General features: G+C 26.6%; 1 protein-coding gene across 2 annotated transcripts in view; it reads right to left on the bottom strand.

Moving 5' to 3' along the window:
* LOC142329597 (proton-coupled amino acid transporter-like protein acs) overlaps positions 1 to 20,771 on the bottom strand; it is a 95,511-nt gene extending 74,740 nt beyond the window's left edge. For both annotated transcript variants that reach the window (XM_075374309.1, XM_075374310.1), the window contains exon 1: positions 20,476 to 20,771. The gene's annotated coding sequence lies outside the window, so the exon portion shown is untranslated. The remainder of the gene's footprint in view (positions 1 to 20,475) is intronic.
* Positions 20,772 to 22,292: the final 1,521 nt, after the last annotated feature.

The following is a 22,292-nucleotide window of genomic DNA, read 5'->3' as shown; positions in this document are numbered from 1 at the left end:
ATCATAAGCCTTTAACCATATTTATTATCGAAATGTGGTAAATAACAATTATTTAAAATGCAAATTAAGAAAACAAAAAATCTATTTGAGGATTCAGTTTAAAAGAGAATAATAATTATAATTCTGAGCTTCGGAACAAAGCAAAAATTAGAAGTGACAGCATTGCAAGAAAATGATTGGATAACGGTAAAATGGGCTGGGCAGTAAGTCCCGCCTACAAAACGGATAAGCTGGGAAGTGTAAGGATTAGTTTAGTAAGGGTAGTCAAATAGATCAACAATAACCGTAGTTTAAAACACTACTACAGTAATGTAAACATAACATAAACGACAGCCATCAAATAAACTAAATGTTTTTTGCTTGATGAATTAATTCACTACAGAAATTCTTGACCTTGATTCGAACTCGGTACCCCCGGTTAAAAGCCGAAACGATATCATTCCGCCACGGAGATCGGAATTTACTTTAGTATGATGTTATTCTAATAAAGTGTGATAAAATCGGCCGAATAAAATCATTTTCAATTGTGCGCAATTATATTTTAGCCATATTAATATAATTTAACCGAAAATTACGGTGAAATAAAATTAAGAAATTGTCTAAAAAGAAAAAATTAGAATTTTAAAGCGTTAGACTAACTGTAAATAACTTTCTAACTAATATTAGTCACTAAATTAATATAATAAGGCTACTAAAGGTAATTATCAAAATAAAGGTAATTATATTGTTAAATATTTAACTGTAATCATTTGAATGTTTAAAAGCGATACAACTAGAAATAACTAACCTTTTAATGCACTATTATTGTTACCCGTATTACGTATTATTGTACAACGAAATATAGGGCAATGCACCGCAATTTTGTGAAATTTATAAGTTATTCTTCGTTCATGTAATAATACAAACATAAACAACCAACAATAATATTGGGAGGGCATGTGTTAAAGGATATTCCCAACACTTTGTTGTTGTTGTTATTATTATAGGAAGAAACTTTCATTTCTTTAGAAATATTGAGGGAAGAAACATCAGAGGGGAGACGTATTTTTGACGATCTAATCCCGTTCCTGGATAGAAGAACAGCTGAGAAATAACTGATAGTATTTTTTACTCTATTGATTTTTCTATTAATTTAGGATGGACATACACTTACAAAACCAGTAGTAACTGAGGTAAATTACTATAGTAATAGTATAAGTAATTACTGAAGTCTTATTAAAGAATTAAATATAAAAAGAAAGTTGTATTGGTAAAAATATGTACTTTCGTCAGTTTGATTATATTATAAGAATTACATTTAAAATCAGGAAATGGTTAGTAGTAAAAGTAATTCATTTTTATTTATAGATCTTTTACATTAGTGTGTTCGAAGGGCGGGTTCGTATGACTTTTTTGATTAAACTTCATTGGACGATTGATAAATTTCACAGTAATATTAGTGACAGATTTATAAATAAAAATTTTTGAAAAGATATATCATAACTAGCTTTCAATGTCAATGAATAGAAAGCCATTAATACCGTAATAAAGAAAAAACATATCAATTTTCCTCGACAGGAATAGTTCATCAACCGACATAAATCTATAAATTCATTTTAGAAAATATAAATATTCGATTTACAATCGAATAAAAAAACAGAATTTAAATATATAACTAAGCTTATTATAAATAATATTCTATTTACGGATTAAAAAAAAAATGGAAAAGTTTTCCATAAAATAACAAGGAAAATGTTGTGTGTAAAGATTAATTTACAATTGTTATGCTAATGCTAATTTTATTCGTCTATTAAAAAGTCTACTCCGATGTTATAGTCTTCTAATATTAGCGTCATTTAAAATCAGTTACGTCAACAACAGGACATTCACAAATTTAGTATAATCTAATTGATTAAAAAAACATATAACTTTTATAACCTACCGATTTATGAACAAGTCAAGTATAAACCGAATTTTTTAATGTTATATTTCTTCAACAAATATTTATTTACTCTCCGAACGTTATTTTATAAAAAAATTTCATTAACCTTAAACTTTTCGGCTACTAAATGGTTAATTCTCTTTATTACCATATCGTAGAAAGTTTGAGGAATATTCGAAGAAATTCACAGACAAATTATTTCTATAATGTTATGAACATTGAGGAAGTAAAAAGTAAAATATTTTCTAATAGCCTTATTTAATATTAATAAATCAAATCAACTTATTGTATATCAACATGACAAACCTCAATTAAATATAATGCAAACAATACCTTAACCCTGTTCACTCCAGGGAGTAACTAACCATATATGAAAATTATTACTCTCAGGAAAAGCAACTTAAACTGGCTTCTCTTATACTTCAAATGATTTACATATTGATCAACTATTAAGATATACAGAAAATCACTTCTAAGATGTTTAAATTTTTTTTAAAAATAATATGTGAAAGAATCAATTGATAGGAATTGTGAGCTATTTTAAGATATTGTAACAGGACCAGTATAATGGACCAGGGTAATGGATTTCTTCCATCAAAAAAAGAAACAGAAAATAATAATGAAAAAAAATCTAGAAGAAACTTAAAGGGATTCTATTCTTAGAATAACGGGTTCGTTTAACAATTTATATTTTTTAATACAGACAATGGCACCTCCAAAAGCTATTCTTCGACCAGAAGGGTTGCCGGTCCTAAATAAGAACTAATAGAAAAACATGAAGGCGCGGTCAATGAAAATTATTACACATCAACAATTAAAAAGACGAGTCCGGTACTGGTTCTATAGACCAGGGGATATAAATACTACCAGGGACTAGCGGAAGTTCTGCAAGGCCGTGTTTGGCGCATTCGTGATAACGGCGAGTAAAGATTACATCCCGAATATCCCAGTGGGTGAACACAAGAAGTTGTTCGGTGAGTTATTGGTAAACAGTAAAGTGACAGATTATATTCATTCATAAAGTGTAGTGTCGGGTAGTTCTTTTATAAACAGTGAAAGTAATAATACTTGTGGAAAGTGAATGGTATGAACATTAGAATTTTCTGTGGTTATCTTGCTTTTAATAAAATATTAGTTTCTAGCGGTCATTATAAATTGTTTTATTAAATTGGACTGCATTTTGGTATTTATTAATTTAACTGCCATTAAATAGATCTTGCCTTTTTATCTGAATTACTATTTTGTGTTATAATACGTATAATCATTATTAATATTATTTATTTCGTTTATATATATATATATTTAAGGTAATAAATTGTATTTGTAAGAATTTAGTACGTTTGTTAGTCTCTCAATATCCTTATCGAACCGCAAACACGCGACAGTATGTAGTGCTTTCTTAAATACAGTCTTGACAAAAACTCATTTGGAGAATTATTGTTAAAAAAATACGTATTATTTTAATGGACTTGATTATAAGGATAGAGGTTCGGAAGAAAAATCAAAGTTACGGGCATTAAAAATAAGTAATTTTATAATTAGCTTTAAAGAAAATTAGTTAAAGTAAAGGGACATGTGGCAAATACTGTTTTGTTTATCTAATTTAATAGAATAAGATAGTAAGTGACTTTTATTTTTGATAAATAGTGACAACTGTAATGTTTTATATTTTATCTAGACTACATAACTTTAACTTATAACTAAAGTATTTTTACGGCAGAAAAATGTCCACAAGATAATAAATAGAACTGTCAAAGTGATACGTATCTACTACACAGTTGATCAAGGCACAATAATACTGTCACAGTAACTTGCTATCAGTGTTGTCAAAGGTAACAAGTCTAACAAACAACTAAATAGTCGGCTGACCTTCAGCGTTAAGTAGGGTTCTAGGTAGGAGGCAGGAGCTCAGCGTCAACACCGCATCTTAAACATCGTTCAATAGTAAAGTAAAACAAATCTCACAAGATGTTTCTTTTATTAAAAATATATAGATTAACAGGGAAGAAGGCCGATAAATACTTTCATTTCATTTAATGCTAAATCTAATTAATTTGAGGCAGCCTATATATATATTTTTTTTTTTTGGGTGGAAGGAAGTGACGTTAATTCAAGCCGTTACTAAGGAAATCGTATTATTTTTCCTACTACATACTTACTAGTTTATTACTGATACTTCCTACCTAATTCACTATGAACTACTAGATCTCTTCTATTAGTTTTAATCTATTCATAAATACCAGTAATTAAGATTTAATTAATAATTTTGTAAGTTTCATAAATATTCTTGGTTAATATTCGAATAAAATAAAATAAAAAAAAGGAATACAAATCGGTAAAGGATGAATTTTTTTCAACTTTGCATACAACACTACCATACAAATAAAACATATTTTACTTCATAATATATATATATATATATATATATATAATGAAGTAAATATATATCTATATATTGTAACAAGACCGGTATAGCGGATCTGAGTAACGAATTTCTACCAATTAAGAAAAAAGTAGTAGAAAATATAATAATGGGAGGAATCCAGAAAGGGGCTAAAAGAAACCTTTTTAATAAAAGGAAACAGATCCCTTTAACAATCGTCTTTAGTAATGCTGCTCACTGATACACACCTAAACAGATTTGTTTTCCGTGAGAAGAGTTACCGGATCCACGTTAGGAATACATGGGAACGAAAAGGCTCGGTCGATTGTTCTCACGTTCAACTGGGGTCTGGTCCGGCAAGTAAAGAAGATAGAAATATAAATACTCCGGGAAAGACCAGTTGAAATTAATTGTGCGAGTCTAAGCGAGACGTTATGATGTCAGGTGCGAGAGATGTGAGTTCTGCGAGATGTCAGTCAGCAAGAGTATTTTGCAAAGAGGTCAGTGAAGGAGTGAATTTCTTGTTTACGTTGGACGGGATTAAGGTGACGTCACAAGTAATTCCAGAGTGGACAGTAAACGAAAACAAGAAATGGTTCGGTGAGTTACTGTTAGACTATAAGTAAAAGAGATAATGTACTAAACTTCATTCATAAACTGTTAGGTTTGTTTTATTTATGAAAAGCTAAGGTATTTGTCGCGAAAGAACTTTATACTTGTCTAACAATTGTAATATTGTTGTTAACAGAAGACTAGTGTGGTTAAAAGTATTAAGACCCGCGGTCATGCTAATGTCTTTTGTCGACTGAATTCTGGTTTTCATAATTTATCTACCTGAGAATAAATCCTGACGATTACTTTAAATTCTATTTTGTATGTAACCATTGTTTACTATTATTATTCTGTTGTTGTGGTTGTGATTACTACGATCATTATTTGTTTATTTATTATTGTTATTATTCTAATTATTATTATTGTAAGCTGTTTATTATTGTCGCTTATTATTACTACTCCTATCGTCATTATTATTGATTTGTCTTGTATTACTTATGTTCTTTAACAAATAAATTGTAATATTATATAAACATTTTCAATTGTCAATCTCTCAATATCCTGATCGAGCCACGAACACGCGACTATATATATATATATATATATATATAGTAATAAGCGAATAATATATATATTTATGTAGATTAATTAATATTACTGTTACATCAAATCTTTCATCATTTCTAAAGACAACTGAAATAGAATTTAATTAAATGAATAATTTAAGGAAAATAGAATGCATGTAACATGAATAATAATGATAATATTTTAACGTAATTAAAATTTCAGTCTATTTAACATTTAAATACCGGTAGTGTATAGAATGAATAAATGGTTTTTTATAGACAGCATATATACACATTCTGTGTTATAATAATAATAGTAATTTTATTGTCGACTAATGGTTTTATAGATTAAAAACCTGTCATCCTATGTAAAGTAACAAACATCAGCAATTAATATGCAATATATAAACATTGATATTTAATCAAAAATGTAATTATTTTTTTAAAAATTAATTAAAAAAAAGTCTTTCCCAGTTTTGCGCAAGAATTTACTCACCACTGTAACTCACTACATAAGCGCATATGAAAAATCATCCCTAGCAGTCAACATAACCTCCACTTTTAACGATCTTAAATTTAACGTAACTCAATATCGACTCAACCAACCTTCTTCAAATTTTCACATGCACAACTTCAGATACATTACTATAGCATAACTAAATTTCAATGAAATTGATATAGTAATTTTGGAGATTTTCGTCCGAAAATAATACCGTACTTTTCTTTGAAAAGTCGACAAAACGTTTTTATCCTTTCGATAAAACAATCATAAAATTTATCTTTTGATTTTTTTTTTAAAATATATTTATTCTACCATAACCGTAAAAACGAAGAATTTAATAGATTTTACTAATAAAAAGAAAAATGAAAAAAACGATTATTCGAATTGCATTTATCCATGTTGAATTTATCTTTTAAAAAAATCATATATCAATAAAGAACTTTAAAAAAAAATATTATGAAAGACGATCCAATTTCTTCGCTAATTATATAAGATGTACGATAAAAAAATATATATAACTTATTTGTAATAGTAGTAAAGGTAATGTATAATGTAAAGGTAACTTAATTTCTGAAGTTACCTTTAAGAAATTATTAATGTAAGTCAAATTGATTTAATCCATTTAAATTAATATTAAACAGAAAAATTGTTATATTTTTATGTCCCATCCAATTTAATTACATCTTTTTATCTAGTTGGAAATTTATTACTTTTTTTTAATGTAGCATCTAAATAAAAGTATTTATTACTAAAAAGTGTACGTATACTTAAGCAATAAATCATTATAGCTTAATGAATTACGCTAGACATTGTTTTAACAATTAAACTCTTTTCATGTGAACATTAAAAAAGATTGGAAAACTTACGAGTTAAAAATGTACGTATCCTTTCTTTACAGACAGTCTTAACTAATGATCTTTAGGAATTTTTTTCTGCCATTTGTCTATTTTTCTTTTTATATATATATATAGATTTCTTCTTCTCTGTGTATTTTTTATAAACAGTCATCTTTTTGTTGTAGGCCTATACATACGTATTTTAAATTTAAAAAAAAAAGTTTTATATAAATAATCTTCTTAGAATTGTAATTCTAAAGGGGGGCGCCAATAAATGAGCTAACGAAATATATTTTTTTAAAAACACATTTTTTATTTGATAATATTTTTGCTTTATTAGAAAGTTTACAATAAACTTTCATTTTAATTTCCATATATAACATGGAGATTATATGAGATACAAAACATCTGACAAATCAACTCATGACGGACATGAGTAATGGATTCCTTCATAAATGGAAGGAATCCATTACTCATTCCATTTATGAAGGAATCCAGAAGGTTACTAGAAGAGATCCTTTTCTCAGACTAACAGGTCATTTTAAAAATCGTTCTTTATAAACTGTTAATGGGACATCTCTAACAGCTTTTGTTCGATGAGAAGGGATACCGGACCAGTAGGAATCTGTGGAAAAGTGTAAAGGCACGGACGATAATTCTCATGCTTCAACAGCTAACGAATCTGGCGGTTTTGCAGGTCAGGGTATATAACACTGCCCGGACCAGGGAAAAGTCAGTATGAAGCGAGTATGAGCGTAGTGCTGCAGATTGTGTTCGACGCGATTGAAATGACGTCACAAGCATTCCAGTGTGGACAGTGATGGAATGCAGGAAGTTATTCGGTGAGTTATTGGTAGACAATAAGTGAAAGTGATAAAGTACTAAATTCATTCCTAAATTGTTAGGATAGTTCTATTGTAAACAGGAAAGATATTTGCAGTGTATGGAATTGTATGAACCTTAGAATGGTTTAATCTTATGTGGTTATTAATACAATATTAGGTGTTAATATTAGCAGTCAATGTCTTTAGTCAATTGGACTGTATTATGATTTTTATGATTTAACTACCTTAAAAAAATTCTATCTTTCCTTGAAATTCTATTTTGTAGATAATTTATTGATTATTATTATTATTGTGGTAGTACTATTGTATTATTATTATTATTACTCATTTGTCTTATTTTATATATTCTTAAACTAACAAATTGTATTTATATAAACATCTTTAATTATAGTTTCTCAGTATCCTGATCGAGCCGTTAACACGCGATAATATTCAACATTAAATGAATTTTTTTCTTAAAGACCACTACTTATTCATATTAATAAATAAAATCCATATTTTATTTTAAATTTTTTAGCCTTAGTGTTATATTAGTATATAATTAATACTAATTAATGTTATAGTATCAAGGAACATAATTCAAATATTTTTTTCTGCTAATTGTAAATTTCACATTTTTTACATCTTGTAAAACAATTATATCATATTAAGTTCACTTGAAATTTAAAGTAAAGATTAAATTTAAAAAAAAATACAATTGATTTTTAAGTATGAATGAACTTCAGACCTTATTAATTTAATCATTGTAATTTAACAATACATTTATTATAATTACGTAAATTTTTTTAAAAATGAAAAACAAATACTTTTTTTTTGTAATTTTCTATGCGATATTAATGTTTCTTAGAGATTTTTTTTCATAACATTTCGTACTGTTTCAAAATTGTGAAATAATATATTTTCATTAAAATTTAAATATTTAACTTACATACCTTAACGAGACATTAATAATATTTTTCAAGCATGCATACAATACACAATAAATGTTTCAAAGAAAAATAGTTTAATATTATTCAGCAGTCCCATTGTTTTAATATATTTTCACTCATTTATATTCACTCATTTAATATATTTTTTCCAAAAAATTAATGTACTTTCTACTCAAGTTAAGAGAAAAGACACAAAAATTTGCTGTTTACTTATAAATTAGAATAAGATATGAATAATATTTATCTTCATATAAATAAAATACTTTTTGATTAAATATTTAAGTTGGAACGATTATCAATAAAAAAATTATATTTATTTACCAAGTGTGCAACCTTAACCTTAGATAAAGTATTATCAGAAAATTTAATTAAATTCCCAAATCTATATAGTAAAGTATTTTAGTAATTAATAGCTTTAATATTTACTTCTAATCAATAAACAATATTTTTAAAATTAATCATATCCCAAGATATTTCTAAAAATGTAGAGTTTTCAATCAAAGATAGATGGAGGACAATTTTGGACATTAACATTCTGTATTTTTTTTGTCTTCAGTCATTTGACTGGTTTGATGCAGCTCTCCAAGATTCCCTATCTAGTACTAGTCGTTTCATATCAGTATACCCTCTACATCCTACATCCCTAACAATTTGTTATACATATTCCAAACGTGGCCTGCCTACACAATTTTTCCTTCTACCTGTCCTTCCAATATTAAAGCGACTATTCCAGGATGCTTTAGTATGTGGCCTATAAGTCTGTCTCTTCTTTTAACTATATTTTTCCAAATGCTTCTCTCTTCATCTATTTGCCGCAATACCTCTTCATTTGTCACTATCCACCCATCTGATTTTTAACGTTCTCCTATAGCACCACATATCAAAAGCTTCTAATCTTTTCTTCTCAGATACTCCGATTGTCCAAGTTTCACTTCCATATAAAGCGACACTCCAAACATTTACTTTCAAAAATCTTTTCCTGACATTTAAATTAATTTTTGATGTAAACAAATTGTATTTCTTACTGAAGGCTCGTTTCGCTTGTGCTATTCGGCATTTTATATCGCTCCTGCTTCTTCCATCTTTAGTAATTCTACTTCCCAAATAACAAAATTCTTCTACCTCCATAATCTTTTCTCCTCCTATTTTCACATTCAGTGGTCCATCTTTGTTATTTCTACTACATTTTATTACTTTTGTTTTCTTCTTGTTTATTTTCATGCGATAGTTCTTGCGTAGGACTTCATCTATGCCGTTCATTGTTTCTTCTAAATCCTTTTTACTCTCGGCTAGAATTACTATATCATCAGCAAATCGTAGCATCTTTATCTTTTCACCTTGTACTGTTACTCCGAAACTAAATTGTTCTTTAATATCATTAACTGGTAGTTCCATGTAAAGATTAAAAAGTAACGGAGATAGGGAACATCCTTGTCGAACTCCCTTTCTTATTACGGCTTCTTTCTTATGTTCTTCAATTATTACTGTTGCTGTTTGGTTCCTGTACAATTGTTCTTCTATCTCTGTATTTGAACCCTAATTTTTTTTAAAATGCTGAACATTTTATTCCAGTCTACGTTATCGAATGCCTTTTCTAGGTCTATAAACGCCAAGTATGTTGGTTTGTTTTTCTTTAATCTTCCTTCTACTATTAATCTGAGGCCTAAAATTGTTTCCCTTGTCCCTATACTTTTCCTGAAACCAAATTGGTCTTCTCCTAACACTTCTTCCACTCTCCTCTCAATCCTTCTGTATAGAATTCTAGTTAAGATTTTTTATGCATGACTATTTAAACTAATTGTTCTGTATTCTTCACATTTATCTGCCCCTGCTTTCTTTGGTATCATGACTATAACACTTTTTTGAAGTCTGATGGAAATTCCCCTTTTTCATAAATATTACACACCAGTTTGTATAATCTATCAATCGCTTCCTCACCTGCACTGCGCAGTAATTATACAGAAATTCTAACATTCTGTATAACAGAATAAAAATATTTTTTTACAAAAATAAAGTTATTAAATACTAAGAAATTAATTTCGACAAGGAAGTTACAGAAATTTATTAATTTGTATCTGTTAATTTACTAAAAATAACACATTTCTAACAGGAAAACCTGTTAAAATATCAAATATTAAATTTTATGTATCGAATTTCATTATTTACGGCCATAATTTCAAAAAAAAATATTGATAAAGAATAAATTTTCTACCTAAATTTAAGTTTAAAAAAAAATTAATTAAACACTAAAAATGCAATAAATATTTAAGAAATAATACTATTCAATTCTTATTTTAACTTCTGAAGTCTGTGCCAAATAAGATGTTAATATAATTTGTTTCAGACATCATCAAATCAATATATTAATGACAATAAAATAATAATATTTTTTAATATCAACTGTATTTATTTAAATCGGTTTTAATATTTTTTAAAAGTATAAAAAATTCATTCACTTGAATAATTTGAATTTAAAAAAATACTATTTACGCGACATTTTCTCGCTTAATGTGATTAGTCTATCCGAAATTGAGATATAAATTATTATACAAAAATAAGAAAATGGTGGACAAGTAGAGAACGAGGAAGAAATTGCCATTTATCCTAAGGATATTTTTGTTTAGTTTTACAAGTAGAATCCGAAAAAGTATAGGCAGTCCACCATTTTAGAAACACTCTGTATATCATAGAACTATAACAAACGATATTAAATAATATCGATAATAAAAAAGTGAAATATTTCAAATGTTTGAACTTGAAATTTCTTGTTTAAAAATCTAACATAAATTATTTAGAAGAAAGAGTTTACAATAGTTATCAAAGAGATAAATGATATTTTGCCGAGCGAAGCTAAGTCTTTCTTCGCTTCATGTTTGCCAAAAGATCAAGTTTTAACTCGATCGTTTAGTATTTCAACTGTGAAACAATGACACAGTTACCGCCAAAATGAGTTTTATTATGAAGCGATTTTTATGAAATTTAACCAATTTTTTAACAAAAAAAATTCTCTGTTTCAAAATGTAAATTGCCGTGTTTTCTTTAGGCGAGGGATTAAAGAAATTAAATGGAGTGGTGCTTCAATTGCCAATCCACAAATCTCCCTCCACTACTCTTGCTCACCATTCTTTCCTGATATCACCCAACATTTCTAGTTTCTTTTCAAAGGGTTACATCTTAGATACTTCATTTTTTACATTTTACTCCATATTTATGAGTAAAGTTTGTCTTCGAGAACCTTCTACGGTATATAGAACCATAACTTGTTCATACGTAACACTATAAATAATACAAACTCTTTCTTCTGGTATTTTATAAACTTACTTTTTATATTTTCTCACCCTTCAGACCTTATTTAAAAAATAAATAAATTAATAAAATGTGGATATGCTGGAACTACTCTTTTGATCTTCATCGTTTAGAGATATTCTCTGTTTTTGGAAACACTGCTTACAATATTATTTATATAGTAAAATTATTTTTTGTAATAGCTAAATCTTTTACAATCAATTAAAAAAATATAATAAATTTAGCCATTCAGTCGTCTTCAACCACTGGCTATTCCAAATCTTCTGGCAGGTTTTACGGGTGGCTTGCCATTGCATTCACAATGCGGTTATTTGAAACCCAACCACCACCGGTATCCATAGTCTAGTATTAAAAATCCATACAATAAAAATAACTGCCTTTATAAGGACTCAGAACTCTCGACTTCAAAAATCAATTGATTTTGTGATGAAGAGTTTAACCACTAGACTAACCCGGCGGGTTCGACAATCAATTAAATTTGACAATTCCTTTTTGTTTATTTTAATTATCATATTTCTAATTAAAATTTGCTATAGAGATCAACTTGATAAATTCAGTACAAAATAAATTAATCTGTTGTTCGCAGAACTAGTAGGTTTTTTTAACATCTAAACCTTACGACGTCAACTCAAATAAACTTTTTCCAAAAAAACTAAAATTATCTTTCTTTGCAAGTGCTTACATTATGAAGTAATACAAATAAAAATATGATCTGATAGACATCTTTCGGTCTATTGTCTTGATGAACAGAAAAACTGTTTAAATCGTGCCAAAATATAAAAATACACATCTTACATTATCCATTAACCATTTTTGTTCAGTTAATCTACCCTTGGTGAATACGGAGTAAAAATAAAGTATTTTTAAGTTTTACACGCTTGTTAATGAGAATAACATGTTCAGCAATTACTATTTATTTTTAATTTAAAAAAGAACATATTTATAACCGATGAGAACCATACACAAATTTATTTTAATCCTTGCAATTCGCTTTTATCATACAATCAAAACACTCGAGTCTGTTTATTGTCATGAGCATTTGGGGGCGTACTACCTTTAAGCAAAGTAACACTCCCACGTAAATAGTTAACAACAATGTCACAAGTATTTCTACTCAACTACACCAAAAAAAGGCAAACGTTCATTATTTTCATGCGAAATACTTTGCTTATTTGCGATCCTGTTAATCTCAGAATGGCCGGATCAGTTTTAATGAAATATGTATCAAATTTATCTGAATGGTTGGTTAAAATGCAATATAAAGATTGATTTTAAAATTATATGAATTTAATAAAGATTTATATTAAGTGGTTAAAAATATAATTTCAGTATATATATTTCGAATAAAAATAAATTAAAATATCCATAGGTACACTAAAAATATTTACAGTAAAAATTAGACCACTTGTCATGAGAAAAAGCACTTTTTCTGTATTTTTAAAACAACGTAAGCTTCGAAAATAGTTATAAAACACGCAAAAAATTAGAATATCTGTTAATACGTTGTCAAATAATTTAAACTTTTGTCAATGGTATATACCATATAATATTACAAAGTAATATTTTTCTTAATACGGGAATTACGTACGTAAGTACGTTATTTAAGTTGTTCTCGTTTTTTGTAGTGTTACCTCTAAAGGAAATTTACGTTAAACCTGAAATTTTTTTATAATAATTAATTAATAATAATACCTTTTTTGTAAAACTTATTATTTTTTTTTTATTGTAAATTTTATTTTATACATTCCATTGTAATCATATTTATATTTTATTTGATTATTTTAAATACATTTTTACTCACTATTTATCTGGTAATATTAATAACATCCATCCTTATCAAATTAGATAATTTGGTCTCATGTAACAGCACAATACTTCGGTATACAAGAAAGGGCCTTATCATTTTTCCATTGATTAAAAAATAAATAAATAACCAATTTACTTTAAAGATCTTCCGACCAATTTGTTTTATACAAGATGAAAAGAATTTTCTTTTACAGTAACCATTAAAAAAATTCCGAAATATTTCTTCTTTGTTTAATATGTACAAATAATATCTGCTTAAACAATTCCATTAGTCTTTCAACTTCTTTTGTGCTTAATTAATTTAGTGTCTTCACAGTTTGCTTTATTATTATTATTTTGTGCCTTTTTTATGTTAAAAGATAAATATAGACTTACCCAAGTTTATTTCTTTTTTATTTATTTAAATATAAATTTCGATACGAGGCTGCTCTGATCGAGGTTATGCCCCGATTTTCCTTGATTCGTCCAGGTAAATGGTAGAGCAATCTCTTTCATTGTTCTGGACTATAAAATGTATTATTAATTGTATGTACGGAAATCAAAATAAAATATTTAAATTTTTAAATACTTTTATAAAGTAATGGATAAAAATGTTTATATAAAGGTAATTATGAATTAAGGCTAATTATTAAACTAATAAAGTTATTTTTTTATAAAAATCAAAGAAAATTAATAAAATAATAAGTATGATTATTAATACCAAAACATGACTTTATTTTAAATAAATTGAAATTAAATCAGTAGAAAACTTCTTCTTAAAAGTGGTAGTAAAAATTATTATAATTCTAAAAATTCAGAAGAGATCTAAAGGAAATTAAAAAAATTAATAATGAAATATGGATTAAAAAATATAAATTGACTAAATAAAAACCAATAAACGAATTTTAAAAATGTTGTCTTATTCTTTCTTTCAACCTTGCTGTAACGCTGGTTGGATACCAATTTGAAAAAAAATTGAGTATTTAATAATCGTAATACCAGTAGCTATTCAGAAAAACACCCTACCAGTTTTCATTACAAAAATTGTATTTTCTCCTTCTACAAATGTTAAATTCCAGTTTTGGAATTTTTCCAGTAAATGGGTTTTGTATTAACTTAATTATCTTATTTCTTATAGTATTCTAATAAGTACTCGAATTTTGAGAAATGATTTGAAGGAAATTCAATGCCAGCTATTACTGAAAGATAATAAGCTATGACAGTAATCAAATAAAGCACGGAAGATACAAAAATCGTATATCTTTTAGCATAGAAAGCAGAAACTTATAAAATATTTGCGTAAAATAGGGCCGAATCTGTTCATTTTTATATACTGTGTACAAAAAGGATTCTGGTTCATTTTAATTAAAATTTTCACCGAACAACGTTTTTTCAATTGACCGCTAAACGGATTATAACTTTGAGACGAGTTACTTTTAAGGAACATTTAAAAAATGATTGGCGTAAAATTACAGCAGTTATCGTGTCCACAAGAAAGTGACATATATATATATATATATATATATATATATATATATATATATATATATATATAAACTTTTTAGCTGACGGTGGTTTTGGTGTCTGGGGGGGGGGGGGTTTGTGAAACGCGAAGATCTATCGAAATTTTCCGGAAGTCGAATCATGGTACTCATTACAATATGTAGCTTTCTTATGAAATCTACGTAAAAACGATACGATATAAAATTTGAACCGATTAGTATATTTTGTATTTCAAATAGTAAACTTTTACCTAGTCAGTATAATTATACAGCTGGGAAATTAAAAATAAAGCTTTAATATTATATTAAAATTAATATACGCAAGTCAAATTGAAATTTTATTTTTTATTCGCGAATTAAAAAGTGAATTATTTATTTCATTTCCTCAATGTATTTCTATCAGTGTTACATTAAACTAAATGGGGAAAATATTGTTGATAAAATATTAATCTTGGCATATAAACCTCCATTATTCATAGTACAGAAATATATTTTTACCATTTCAAAAATTAAAATAATACAGTAACAGCGGAACGTTTTGGATTCAATTTCGTATCCAGTACATAACCGAGAAGTATCTATTTTATTTAGATTTTGTCGACATTATTTATTAATTATTATTAATTATAATTGAGTTATGAAGCTGTTATATAAGTTTTGACTCATTTTATTAATTAGTATTTTTAAATGGATTTTTATTTTAGCAGTATCATTCGGATAGTTACTTTAATAATGATGTATAATTTATTCTTGTATAAGATACATGTAGTTTAATAAGAGGCTAGATCAAGGAAAATACCGCGCATTTTTAAAAAATTGAAATTATTCCATTAAACGAGGCAGATAAATAATAAACGGAAGAACATAAAATTTGTTGTAATTTTTAATAATAGAATCTATAGGCATTATATTTAAGTAGGTTAATGTTTGTTTAATCTATTTTCCACTAATTTTGATTAGCGCACAACTTAATGAGCTATTATCACAAAAAAAATACAAATCACAAACACAACACTATATAAGTAATCCCAATTTGAATCTTTAGTTAAAAAATCACACAAATACTAATAAAATGAATTATTCTACTAATAAATACGAATTGTAAAACGTTACACGAAAAACACTGAATCATTTTGAAATCAAATCATCCTGTTTCACAGGTACAAAAATTTACTGTGGGACAAATAAAAAAAAAAAAATTTATGATGTATGCCATGTAACCCTCAATTTTTACTATTTAAATTGAGTTTCTTTTCTAGTCACAATTTCGTGGGTGAAATGTTACTCGGTTATTTGTAGTCACTCGCTCCGATAAATAAAACGAAAACAATATTTCGTTTCGTACCCAGTTTAAAAATATAACCATAGTCAACCTTGTATCATTATATTTTCGAATTGGATAACAGGTGACAAATTCATTAGCTTTATTTACCGGTGTCAATGAAGCGAATGACGATGGCCTACACAGAAAAAAAATACGATCTACCAAAATAGCTTTAGATTTAAAATCATTAAAGTTAATTATTATTAGACGGTAATAAAAATGTGTATCTCATCTTAGCAGATAACGTAAAAGATTTAATTTAATGTAAATTATACTACTTTACATTGAAGTAGTCAATTATCGAATTTATAAAAAAAATGTACTTTTCAAAAATTTATATATATATTTTTTTTTATTTTTTTATTTTTAAATAAAAATGATCAAAAAACATTTTGATAATATATTTATATTAATATTTTGCTATATAATATAAAATTGGAAGTGGATTCCGTAATTATTTACCTAATAACAAAAAAATTTCGATTTTCTGTTCGGATTTGATAAATATTTCATTGCATCAAAAATTCAAACTCAAAGAAATTGTTTTATAAAAGAAGAAAAAAGGTAATATATATATATATATATATATATATATATATATATATATATATATATATATAATACTTTAAACATTTATTTTTTTTTAAAAAGTGAAAAATTTTATTAGTCAACGTAATTTAAATGAAGAATCATTTTAGAGAAACAAATAAAGATAGCTGAAAGAATGTGATTATGAAATGTTTTCATTAAGGATAGTACTTGTAGAAGGAAAAATTTAAAGGAAGAAGGGGAAGGAGAAAAGGAAAAAGGAGGAGTACGATAATTACAGGTATTAAGAAGTGATAGAGCTATAAAGAAATGAAAGAAAATATTAAGACCGAGAAAAACGAAGAATGTTTAATTGAAAACTATCAAAAGACAAATTTAACAACAAAAAAAAAAACAATTATTCAGATGGCATATAAACCTCCATTATTCATAGTATAGAAATAATACTATTATTATTTCAGAAATTAAATTAATATAGTAATACAATTTTGGATTCAATTTCGTATCCAGAACATAACCAATAAGTATATATTTCATTTAAATTTTGTTGACGCTATTTAATAATTATTATTAATTCTAATTTAGTTTATGAAACTGTTATATAAGTTTTGACTCAATTTATTAATTAATATTTTTAAATGTTTTATTTTTTTATTTTACCAGTTTCTTTCGATTAGTACTTTAATACTTTCGATTAATACTTCAATAACAATAATAATGGTATGAAATTTATTTTTTTAAAAGATACATACAGTTTAATAAGAAGACTAGATCAAGGAAATACCGCACATTTAAAAGAAATTGAAATTATTCCGCTATCTTCGTTACATTCTTAAAGAAATTGTTCATTATTGTTGTAAATATTTTGTTTATTGCTATTATTTACGTTAAAAACTTTTTAAACTTCTTTTTTTCCAAAATTCCAACAGACACCATCCGTTATTTATTATTATTTTATGTTAATTTTTCCCTGTAACTTTTTCGTGGATAAATTACCAAAAAATAATTATAGTATAACAAATAAAAAAAAATTATAATAAAAATTTAAAAAATAATTTATACTTCATCAATTTTTTAAATTTTGACTTTTATTGTCGGTTTAAAATTAAAAATAATTACAAATGTAATTTTGCTGACAAAAAATTCTAAATTAAAAAAAAAAAAAATTTATTGTCTTTTCCTTATTTAAAACTTTTTTTATTTGTTTAAATTTTATTATTTTATATTAATTTATGTAAAACATATTTTAGTGGTATGTAAATTTAAATTATGAACACGCCTATAAAGGAAATCTACGATATCTTAAGAAACCTGACTATGTTAAAAAAAAAACGTTCGTAGATAATCCAAAAGGTGAGAAAACTGGAGTAAAATAATTTTCGTTAAAAAGGGTTAGACTGGTAACGGAATATAACAAAACGTAACATATTTGTTACAAAATGTGAATTTACTTATTTTATACAGCAAACTACACCTATCATTCTCCACGTTCAAAATTTTTTTAGTATCAACGTAGTAAGAAAACGAATTAAATTAAAAAAATTAACAAATATAAAGAGATATTCAATATCGCATTAGACAAAAAATATTTTCCACTTTCAAAAATTACTTCAGTAACAAAGAATATTCTGTATGAAACAAACAAAAAAAATAAATAAATAAAAGCGTAATATTGAATGCTTAAATAATTCTTAGAAATTTAAGTTTTAAAGGAACTCTATAATTAATCGATTTGATTCTGAGAATTAATAAGGCATCTAATAGAAATATTTAAAAGTTTTTAAATATTCTGCGATTTAAACTTAATTATTAATAAATACTCTGAAACCATCGTATACATTAAAATATGTTAAAATTATTTTTAAGGTCTTTGTTTTACATTTATCTCGGTCACAAGAATATGTAAACTATCAAATTGAATTTTTTTTATTATATCCGATTTAAATAATTTTTTCGCCTATGATAAAGGATGAAGGATCAAAAATTGATAATCGGATCCTATTTATAAACCAGAAAAAAAATTTTAATAGAATTTCTTAACATATAAACCTAATAATTTTATACTAAAAAATTGAATTTAGATTAATTTATCTTCAATGAAAATAAATTATATTTATACTTTTTTTTGTAATTAAAGTTTTATTTTTACAATATTGATGATTCATTAGAGTAATTTTTTTATACTATATATAAAAATAATTTAGATCAATCTAATAACAGGATATAATATGAAAATGGACTTGTATTTTGGATCCTATAGATTAAAAAATATACGACCCAATAAAAAATTATCAGCACGTCGACCAATAAATTGCAAATGGGTTATTGTTAATATCAAACGATATAACCATTTATATTTATTTATTTTATAAATATTTAACCAAATTTAACCTACGCTCGTTAACATTGACTAATTAACACAGTAATGTTTATAAATAATAAATTCAGTAATTAATGCATTTTTTGTCTAACCTCTGGGTCCACCGTTAGGTATTGCTTCAGAGGATGAGATGAGTAACGTATGCGAAAATATCACGCCTGACCGGGATTCGAACCCGGGACCTCCGGATGAAAGGCCGAGACGCTACCACTCGCGCCACGGAGGCCGGCAATTACTTATTATTTAAATAATCAAAATATTGCTATTAATTAGATGAGGCTAGCAAGCGAAGAATAAGTTTGGTTAATTTATATCTATAATTATAACCAGTAATACCTATATTTTAATATGTAAAATATGTTTATGATCCCGAAGCTTTGAAGTATTTTCAAAGTTACAGAGTCATTTTGTTTATGATCGATGGGTTAATACGTAAGTACCAAAAAATTACATCTAACTTTCTTAAGATTAATTATTTAAAACAAAAAATAATTTCAAAAACTTTATTTAATAAAATAATGTAATAATTTCTGGTATTAAACAATAAAGAGGTCCCAGATTTGAGTACCGATCAGGCATGGCATCTTTTCACACGCTACCAATTTCCAACGGGTTAATGACCGTAGCTGTTGAGTCGCTCTTTCATAACAAAAAAAAAGAAATAAAAGTTTTAACGGAAATTTGTTTAAATTAATGACAAATAATAAATTGAACAATTTTCATAAATCAAAAACGATTCTGACGTCTATAAAACGATCAACAAAGTAAGAAGTTTTTCAAAGTAATAACCTGTTTTTTTTATTTTGTTCAATCAGTTTCATCAAAATTAATAATTAAAAAAAAATTATTATTTTTTCCTTATAATTGTATAAATCATTAATTTATATAGAACATAAAATAGAAATAATAAACACTAATTCGATTCAATGTATAACGTTTAAATAATAATTAAAAACAATACATAATAAAATGGTAAACATAAATAGAGACACGTGTTTTTAAAACATATTAAATTTAATAAAATATATATAATTAAAATGTTTCAAATAACCGTAATATAAAATAATATGAATATACTAATGTTAAAATATGTACCTGATAATTGCATGAGATGTAGGTTGTCTCGTTTAAAACAGTAGTTACTGTTCACCTGGACGAAGTATCACGTTGTACTATAAGCAACGTACTACTGCAACCAGAAGAATGATCGTTAAACGATTCCAATCCGCAGTAGTTGTAGTCACTCAGTGTTTGCAGATTACCTTCGTATTTATCCCCACCAACTAACACGACCACCACCTATATACCGTCTGTGTAGTCTACAATAATAAATAATTGCACTCGCGAACTTCTAACGCACCCGGTTTCGCTACTATTACCACAATGAAGGCAGATCGTTGTATCGTATCTCCTTTTATATGAATACGCACACTCTCAGACATAATAATAATAACGCTAACAATAAAACAACAAAAAATCCGTAGTTAATAACTTTCTAAGCAAATCTACTGGTTTATACGGTAAAAATATCCTAAATTATTTATTGTTATATTTTTTTAAAACACTTATAATAGTTTTTTATTATGTACCCTCTTTTTTTAATTAATCATTATTTTTTGAGGCATCAGTCAGCTGACCGGTTTAATGCTACGTATTCTCCATCCAATTCTATTCGGCTTTAATCTTTTAATCAAAAAATATTTACTATAACCACAATTATCTATTTTATATATACCAATTTTTATCTTCTGCTGTACTTTTTATCATCTGCAAGCAGTTGTATCATAAGACTAATTAAACCTAACATAAGTTTCAATACATTATCTATCAACCTAGTTCGTCTCTTATAAAAGTCTACCAAATATTTCTCCCTTCTTCTATTAGTCTTAAGAATTTCTCAATCCATCCGAATTTTATCACCAAATAATTTTTAACACCACACATATTTTAATTCTTCTGCAAAATCACATATTTTAAAGATATCTGTTATTTTTCTTTCTGTTTTTCTACTGTTCCACGATTTACTACAATAAAGTGTTGCACACCATAAAAATATTTTTTCTACATGAAAACCTAGGATGCTCCATTCTATTTCTCATGCCTGTATTATTTTGTTCAACTTTTATATAAAATTTACTTCACTAAAACAAAATTTTCCCGCTTTTGGTATTTTATGCTCCACTATATTAATTCTTCATTTCTCATTAATCCCTTTTCTGTTGCATTTTATTTACTTTATTCTAATTCTCAATTATTCTCAGACTAAAGTTCTCTTTTAGTAATAGATCAGTGAATTTTTTTTATTTTTATTATTAAAATAAAACTGTTGAGAACAATGGCCAGTGAAATGACTTCCTTTCAATAAGTATTCTGTACTTTATTCATTCATTCATTCATAGTGTTCTGCTATTAGGGCAAGTCACGGCTACTGCTCTCCACCTTATTCTATCCTTTGCCAACCTCTTCGTTTCATCATATTATCCCTTTTCCATAATCCCATCCAACATTTGAAATTTCTTCCTTTCCGTCCATTCACCAAGCCTTCTATCACAACCACTAATAAACACGTTCTCATATAATGTCCTAGCCGGTTCATTTTTCTATATTTAATCGCATTCAGCATTTTCCTGTTCTCACCGATTCTCCTTAACCGATTCTCCTTCATTTGTTACATAGTTTTGCCATCTGAAATTTATCATTCTGCAAGACACATACATCTCAAAAGCCTCAATTTATTTTCTGTCTGTCTTTCTCAACGTCCACATTTCAGGTTCGTAGAGCATCACACTCCAAATAAAACATTTCAAAGTTTAACTTTCCACGCAGGATTCTTCGCTTCTTATTAAATGTCTTCTTCCTTCTTGATATTCTTACTTTAATTTTTACTGTGCAACTCAAGTAATCAGTTATAA

Source organism: Lycorma delicatula, chromosome 8 (genome assembly GCF_047948215.1).
Source record: "Lycorma delicatula isolate Av1 chromosome 8, ASM4794821v1, whole genome shotgun sequence".
NCBI classification, from domain to species: Eukaryota; Metazoa; Arthropoda; class Insecta; order Hemiptera; family Fulgoridae; genus Lycorma; species Lycorma delicatula.
Note: the sequence above shows the minus strand (reverse complement) of the source record. Positions and strands in the feature narration are given on the sequence as shown.